This window comes from Acomys minous (assembly GCF_964271855.1).
Source record: "Acomys minous genome assembly, chromosome: 13".
Classification (NCBI taxonomy): Eukaryota; Metazoa; Chordata; class Mammalia; order Rodentia; family Muridae; genus Acomys; species Acomys minous.
The window spans coordinates 59,768,476-59,777,626 of record NC_140495.1 but is presented as its reverse complement, the minus strand read 5'-3'; the positions used below and the strand labels follow the sequence as shown (position 1 = coordinate 59,777,626).

At 46.3% G+C, this 9,151-nt stretch overlaps 1 protein-coding gene across 1 annotated transcript in view; it reads left to right on the top strand.

Moving 5' to 3' along the window:
- ARHGEF4 (Rho guanine nucleotide exchange factor 4) overlaps positions 1-9,151 on the top strand; it is a 141,147-nt gene that overhangs the window by 31,987 nt on the left and 100,009 nt on the right. The gene's annotated exons all lie outside the window — the stretch shown is intronic.

Here is a 9,151-nt window from a genome sequence, read left to right as displayed (position 1 = left end):
TTGTGTATCGTGTACAGGGAAGCGGAAGTTCACACCATTAGCCCACTTTCCAAATGAATCGCTTATTTTTGCTATTGAGTTCTGTGTGTTCTCTATACATTGTAACTCTAGAACTTTGCCGTACAGATTTGTACAAATTCCTCCCAGTCTTCGGCTTTCTTTTCATCTTTCTAACACTATCTTCCACAGAGCAGATGCCGTGAACTTCATCCTTTTACAGGAATCTCGTCTATTCTAGTGTGTCTAATCTCTTTAAAGAGATCACACTCTCTCTTTTTTTTTTTTTTGAGACAGGGTCTCTCTGTGTAGCCTTGACTGTCCTAGACTCACTTTGTAGACCAGGCTGGCCTTGAACTCACAGAGACCCGCCTGCCTCTGCCTCCCGAGTGCTGGGATTACAGGCATGCGCCACTACCGCCCGGTGAGATCACACTCTTAGGACTGCGAGAGGCTCAATGGGAAAAAGTACTCGTTCTGCAAGCATGAGGACTTCAGTTCGAATCCCAGTATCCATTTAAAAAGCCTGGCATGACTTCATACACCTGTAACTCCATCACCATGTGAGGCAGACAGAGAGTTCACTGAGGCAGAGCACTTGGAAGGCCAAGACAGGAGGGTCAGGAATTCATGGCGTGGGTAGCAAGATCATAACCTTCACTCCCACCCCCACACATACCCACCCTCCCACACTATACCACCCCCCCAGCCCCTACACATACACCACACACACACACATACACCACTCCACCCCACACATGCACACTACATACACCACACACACACACACACACACACACACACACATACACACTCACCCCACGGTGAGTGGGTAGGTAGCAGAACAGTCAAGACCACAGCTGGTCTACCTGTCAATGTCCTATTGTGACAGTAACAAATGTCTCCAAGCACGGTTACTTAAGACAGCAGAAGTTCAATATAATTCAGTTCTGGAGGTCAGCAAGTCCAACAAGCGTCTCTCTGGGTAGCGTGTAGGCGGGGCTAGTCGCCCTGGGGTGAAGCATCTGCTGCTAGGAATGCTCCCTCCCACAGTCGTTGGCTCCAGGCCCTTCCCTGAACACGCAGTCTTCTGTTCCCACTGTCGCACTTGCCCAGGCCCCTGCCTGTTTGCTGTCCTGGTTTACGAGGTTGCTTCCTGCCACAGGTCCCTTAGTCACTTCTGCAAAGGCCTCTTGGCCATGAAAGGTGAGATCACAGGTTTCATGGACTCAGGTCAGACTCTCTTCTGGAATGAGGGGCATTGTTTTCCTAACACAGTCTAGAAAGAATGACAGGAAAATCTTAGTGATCTCATGTTAGCACCTTATTAATTTGACAAACAGAGAAATGGTCTACAAAGATCAGTGAAGTGGCGGGGTGGGGGTTGGGGGGAGTTGGGGGAACCCCTGTGGACAGCACTTCACCCACAGGCGGGAAGATTGGAGTATGGATCACCAGGGCCTAAGCAAATGCTGGGCAGGCATGGCAGCCGCCTGTAGTGCCTTAGAGCCAGAGGTGGAAGGAGAGATCCCCAGAGCAAGCTGACTAGCTGGACTAGCAGAATCGGTGAGCTCTGAGTTCGATTGAGAGACCCTGCCTCAGCATAAGACAGTGATGGAGAAAGACACCAGACATCAACCCCAGGCCTCCAGGGCATGAATACATGCACATATGCATACACATACATGTGAGACCACAGATACATCCACACCCACTCAAGTGGGAAAACATTCAGTGCGTTGGGTTTCATTTAATAAAAATCTCTTCAAAAGACATTAATAATAAAATTAAAAGACAAACCATGGAATGGGAGGAACTCTTTGTAAAGCACCTCTCTGAGATGTTCTCTCCTTTCTTAAAGAAAGTTAATGCTGTGTACATGGGTATTTTGACCGCATGTATGTCTGTGCATCCTTGTGCCCATGAGGCCAGAAAGGTGCATCAGATCCCTTGGGGCTAGAGTTTCAGGGGGTTGTGAGCCCTGAAGCTCAGACGGCAGGATTGAGGGCGGAGACTGAAACCTAGACAGGAATCAGGGGGCTGAACCACAATGTGGGTACTTGAAATCAAACCCGGGTCCTTTGGAAGAGCACCAAGTGCTCATAACTGCTGAGCCATCGCTCCAGCCCTGTGTGTGTGTGTGTGTGTGTGTGTGTGTGTGTGTGAGAGAGAGAGAGAGAGAGAGAGAGAGAGAGAGAGAGAGAGAGAGAGAGAGAGAGAGAAGGTCCTTCCTCTTAATTTTAACTGTTGATATATGATTAGTTTTGGTTTCCTTACAATCTCACTTATGCAGGGCCCACAGAGGAAGGGGATGCAGGCTATCCTGATGAGACCTGAGGAGATGGCTCAGTCTGCAGCATGCAAGCAAGAGGCCCTAAGTTCGAATCCCTAGCACCCACAACAAAAACCAGGTGTGGAAGCCCTTGCCTACAATTCCAGTGCATGGGAGACAGCGCAGGGGGATCTCTGCAGCTCACTGGCCCACTCACTACCAAATCTATGTGTGAGTTCCAGGCTTAGTGATAGACTTTATCTCAAAAAAAGAGGGTGGATAGTGGAGCACTTGCCTTTAATCCCAGCACTAGGGAGGCAGAGGCAGAAGGATCTCACTTAGTTTGATGGCATGGTCTACATAGCGAGTTCAAGGACAGCCAGGGCTACAAAGCAAAACAAAACAGAAGTGGAGACAGGAAAAAGGAAAGATACCTGTGTTACCGCCTGGCCTTCACACATACAGAGGCACACACACCCTCACATATGTGCACGCGCACGCGCACACACACACAAAGTAAGAGGAAGAGATGGAGAAAAATAACCAAAAAAACTTTGACCTCAGCAATGTGGAGGTCATTCGCTCCAGCAAGCTGACGCAGTGCTGAGGGAGCTGGAGGCAGCTTGACGTCTGCAGAGCGGGAACTTGTGATTCTGGAAGATTTGAGAACAAGAGGGCTCCCCAACATCCCCTGCAGCAACAGCATCCAGATCCGAGATAAAGGACAGCATCTCTTAAGACTTAGCATTTTATCCCATCATCCCTGTGTTTCTAGGACATAAAACAAATGGAGTTCGGAGGGAGGGCAGGGATGAAGGTGGAGTCTGTAATCTAGTCAGGTCAGTCATCACAGTAAATGCTCAGACCTAAACTCTGGGTGGAGGGGACTGGAAGGATGAACTTGGGAAACCTACTGTACGTGGTTATGAATTCACACTAAAGGAAGTAGAAAGCAAGCTGATGTATGGGTGTGTAGCCCTTAAAAGGAAAGCCACGATTAGGACAATAAAGTCCTAATAAAGAAAACAATCCCAGGAAGATCCGATGGTGCGGAACCGGTCCCTGACTCACCGAGGTAAGGCTGAAGTACGCACATGAAAATGACAGGGCTGAAAGAGGAAACGGACAAGTCCTCACTCAGCATTCTTCATAGCTGAACGGAAATGAGAAAGGTCGCCAGGGATTTAAGTACAGTCAACAGGCTTCCTCTAATGAGCATTTAGTAAGCACCGCTGTGAACTATTACACAAGCCACACTCTTTTCAAACACCTGCGAGCCTTTATGAAGTTAGGCCCTGCTCCATGCAGCAGAACCAGTTTCAGCTAATTCCAAAATATGTGCATCACACAGGCATCATCTCAGACTGTAGCATAACTAAACAAAAATCAGAAACAAACAAACAAAAAAAGACTATCAAATATTCTTCTAATAAACCTACGTCAAATAGGAAACTGTAATGGGAATTAGGAAAAAAATTAGAACTGCTGCATTCGTTAAAATACTTCATGTTAAAGCTACTGGACTGTTGGGTGAGGGGATGGCTCAGTGGGGAAGAGTACTTGCTGCTCAAGTATGAGGTTGTGAGTTCGAATCTCAAGCACTTGTATACTATCTGCATACATAACTGAAACTGTGTTTAGATAGAGGGCATACTGTGTCTGCAAAAACTAACATTTTTCAAAAAGAGGAAGTGGCTGATGAGGACGTGTGAAGATTAAATAGCATCTGTATTTGGAGGAATTGAGGAGAGATGTGGGATTCGTGTCTGGTGAAGGGAGATGTGTTTTCAGTGACGTGTAGAGAGAGGAGCCGCAAAGCTGAGGAGGGAGAGGTGAAGGGCTGGAATCTGACCCTGACAACCATTCTGTTCTCAGCGCAGCCTTGCAAAACCTCTCCAGAACTCAGTGTTTGCCAGAGGAGAAAAAGCCAAACTCCTGCCCTACTGTCTGAGGCCTCAGACAATGCACTGCCCGAAAGATGGTAGTGAGCGAGCCTGCCTGCCTTGTTAAAACCGTTCAAATCTAATCCGCTCCCCCATCCTGAACACTCTGAGCTGCACAGTCAAAAGAATATTTCTTGCCTCTAAATTTGACTTCCAATCATTTCCAAGTCATAGCCTAGATTTAGTATGGGAGTTAATCTGTTTTATTTTGTGATTTTATTTCTATTTATTTGCTATTAATTAAGTTATAAAAGTGGTTTGTACATATTATAGAAAGCTGTACAAATTGCAACAGGTGAAGTGTATTTGTGTGTGTGTGTGTGTGTGTGTGCGTATATGTGTGTGCTCACATGTGCGTGTGTGTGGTGGCCAGATGAGAATTTCTAGTGTTCTATTCTACTGCTCTCTGCCCTTCTTCCTTGAGACAACTTCTCCCACTCTTTTATGTCAGTGCTTGGGACTCAAACTTAGCTTGTCATGGCCACCTCCCAGCCCTGGGTGTAATTATCTTAAACATACATGTTCAGGAGCTGGGGAGATGGCTTAGTTGGCACAGTGCTGCTGTTCAGGCATGATGTCCTGCGCTATTTATAATCCCAGCAGTGGCAAGGCCAAAACAGGCACCGACTGGGATGGCTAGCTAGCTGAATCAGTGAGCCCAAGGCCAACGAGGGAGCCTTTGTCAGAAGGGTCGGAGGTGCCAGAGGAAAGGCATCTGAGGATGACCTCTGACCTCCACATACATGTGCACACACACACACACACACACACACACACACACACACTTTCTTTTTTCGAGACAGGGTTTCTCTGCGTAGCCTTGGCTGTCCTGGAATTACTCTGGAGAGGAGGCTAGCCTCAACTCACAGTGATCTGCCTGCCTCCCTGAGTGCTGGGATTAAAAGGTGCATCACCATGCCAGGCTCAAACACACACATACACACACACACACACACACACACACACACACACACACTTTCAGTCTGAGGTTAACTGACCCACTCATATGAAGGGCCAACTGAATTTGCTGCTTGACCAACCAAACCAACAGCTTTAAAAACCGCTCCTTGTATTTCAATGTCCATTCGCTTTAAGGAGTACCAAACATGGTATTCCAGTGCCTTGCACAGCACTCATCAGCATTTTAGTATGGGCATTTTTGTATCATAGATAGTCTCCTCTCTATCCTCCTCTCTAGAGGCTTTTGCTTTCCTTGGGACTCAGCCAGGTCTCCTCCCCAAACACCTGGAAAGCAAGCACAAGGTTCACCTTCCATGATGGCCTTGCCCTGGCTGCAGCCGCTCCTTGGGGGTGACGTTGGTCCTTATGCTTTCTTAGAATCCTAGCCACTAAGTCATTTCCCTATGCCTCAAACAGCATCACTCTTAATGACCCCTTTCCTACCCCCAGCTCCTTCCTCCCTTGTCTCACATCTGAGGTTCTGTTACTGTATGTGGGAGCTGGGGAGATGGCGCAGTCAACACAGCACCTGCTTGGAGGTGTGAAGGCCTGAGCTCAGGTGCCTAAGACCCACATAAAAAGCCTGGTGTAGTGTTTTCCTGGAAGCCCAGCAACAGTCACACGGGCAGTGGAGATGAGTGGAGCGCCAGGGCTGACTACTTGGCAGTGTTTCAGGCTAATGAAAAGAGCCTGTCCCAAGGAAAACAGAGGTGACACCCAAGGAATGATCTTCCAAAGTTGTCCTCAGAACTCTGGCGACACACACACACATCCTGTGGAAACCATGCTTGGGAAAGGTACCAAATTTGAGGAGTCTTGAATAGATTCAGGAACAAGTGCCTCTGTGCCCATAGCCTAGGGGGATGATGGAAACTTTGAGGGAGAATGCGGAGTCAAAGTAACTCCACAGTTACATTGTAACTACTGCATGTACTGAGTTACATTGTAACCTACTCCATGTACTGAGTTACATTGTAACTACTGAACATTGTAACTGCCTTATGCACTGAGTTACATTGTAACTGCCTTATGCACTGAGTTCCATTGTAACTACTTCATGTACTGAGTTACATTGTAACTACGAGTTACATTGTAACTGCTGCATGTACTGAGTTACATTGTAACCTCCTACATGTACTGAGTTCCATTGTAACTGCTGCATGTACTGAGTTCCATTGTAACCTACTGCATGTATAACTTGAGAATATCACCACATGACACGATCTACAAAATTTATGTTTGAGAAGTGTGTAGTCCAGTTTCATTTTTTAAGAAAACCACACACGCCAAAATCTCATGTTTTAAGTCTACAGTTTTGTGTTAGGTGCATTCATAGTTATTAGGGGCCACATGCAACCTTGCAGGCTGCAGATTGAATAGGTTTCACACCTAGTGGAAAGAAGCAAACCCCAAAAGACATACTACAGAATCTGTCCATGTTAAACTCCAGGGCAGATAAATCAAGACTAACAGAAAGAAGATCCTGGCCCTGGGAAGGACCAGGAGGGGAGAACAGTGGCTGGGAAGGGACAGGGACTTTTAGAAGGAAATAGAAATAAATCTTTCTAGATGGGCACCCATTTCACAAGTCATATCTGTACCCTTTAAACAGATAGATGGGCGTTCGTGGCTCAGAAAGTGGATTAGGAAGTGTGTGGGTTAGGCATGGATCTCTGTGTTTGAGGCCAGCCAGAACTACATGGTTAGTTCCAAGACAGCCAAGGCTGTATAATGAGACCTTGTCTTAAAACGAACAACACAAAAAGTGTACCTAGATCACAGAGAAGATGGTTGTCGGCCAAATGCTTCCTTCGTAAACATAGAGGCCTGGGCTTGACTCTTCAGAACCACGAAAAAGCCAAGTGTGGTGGGCAGGAGACAGGCAGCTCTGCGGACGGTCACTGGGCAGCTGGCCTCGCCTACATAGTGAAGCTCTGGGACAGTGAGAGATCCTGTCTTAAACAAAAAGCCACATGTGAGTGCCAGATGTAACACACACACACACACACACACACACACACACACACACACACACACACACACACGAGACAGAGAGAGACAGAGATGCAGAGAGTAGAAACAAAATTTTTAAGTTTCTGCTCAGTTTTCTTTCTTCTGTTCTCAAAGCTGTCTGCCTTGAGCCTACACAACATCCCATGTCTGTCTTAGTAATTCTCAAGAGTTCTTTTTGTAAATGGGAATAGGGCTTCCTCAAGACCCAGCTATTCCACTCCTTGGAATATACCCAGAAGATGCTCCAGTGCACAACAAGAAAATTTGCTCAACCATGTTCATAGCAGCCTTATTCATAATAGCCAGAACATGGAAACAGCCTAAGTGTCCATCAGTAGAAGAATGGATAAAGAAACTGTGGTACATATACACTATGGAATACTATTCAGCTATTAAAAACAAGGAATTCCCGAAATTTGTGGACAAATGGATTGAGCTAGAAATGATCATAATGAGTGAGTTAACCCAGAAGCAGAAAGACTCAAATGGTATATACTCACTTATATCTGCATATTAGCCCAAGGGGCATGTCCCACGAAAGCCTTCACTTCCCAGGAAACTGAGACAGAGGGGAGGACATTCTAGTGGGACTCTAGATGAGAGAAGCATGGGAGAATGGCAAAGTAGAAGGATCCAGAGGGTCCTAGAAGCCTACAAGTAGAACATTATGATAGGCAGGTTTGGGCCCAGGGGTCCTGCTCAAACTAAGGCACCAGCCAAGGACAATACAGGCGGTAAACCTTAAACCCCTACCCAGATCTAGACAATGGACAGAACACTCTCCACAGTAGAGTGGAGAGTGGGATATTACTTTCTCACATACTCTGGTGCCTCAACTTTGACCATGTCCCCTGGTGGCACTCAGAGGAAGGACAGCAGGTTACCAAGAAGAGACTTGATACTCTATGAACATATACAGGGGGAGGTAATCCCCCTCAGGAATAGTCATAGGGGAGGGGAATAAGGGAAAAATGGGAGGGAGGGAAGAATGGGAGGATACAAGGGATGGGATAACTATTAAGATGTAACAAGAATAAATTAATAAAGTAAAAAAAAAGAGTTCTTTTTGTTTTAATTTTTCCGCCTCCAGCTATTCAAACTCAAGACACAATTCTAAATGTAAGAGCACTTACTGTAAGCCCAAGGACAAGCAGAACCTAGGCTAGACATGTATTACTCTGTTTCTTCTTGCTGGATACCTCACGCAGAAGGCTGCTTCTTTCTGATTCATACAGCATACTCGCGCTTACTGAAACTGTGCTTGCTTGCATGGCCTGTTCTGCCTTTTGATGGCTTTGTTTTAACTTGTATGACATTTTCTCCTGATAGTTTGGGTTTGGCTTCATTGTGTGTTTACATCTTCCTGGGGATGTGTGCATATAGGTGTACGTGTATGCATGACTGTGGATGTATTGTGTGATGCATATATGTTTATGTGTTTGTATGTTCATGTTTGTGTGTGTGCATGTGTACGTGTATGTGTGTGAGTGTATATGCATATGTGGGTATGAAAGGTATTTGTGTATGTATGTGTTGTGTGTGTGGTGTATGATCATGTTGTATTTGTTCGTGTGTGTGTGTGTGTGTGTGTGTGTGTGTGTGCGTGCAGTGATTGTTCATGTTTGTGTATGTGTGTGGAGGGGGTGTTATTGTTCATGTTTGTGTATGTGTGTGGAGGGGGGAGTTATGTGCATGTGGATGTCTGAGAACAATCTCAGGTGTCACTCCTTGATTTCCGCCTTGTTTGAGATCAGACTCATTTGTCACTGTCTACATCAAGCTAGCTTGTCTTTGAGCTTCTGGCTACTCCCCTGCCTCTGCGTCCCATCTTGCTGTAGGAGTGCTGTGAGCTAATGCACATGGCTTTTATATCGGCTCCAGAGATCCAAACTCGGCTGGCAGGCTTGCACGGCAAGCTCTGCTCACTGAGCCATCCCCTCAGCCCGCTATCCTTGTTTTCTATGTT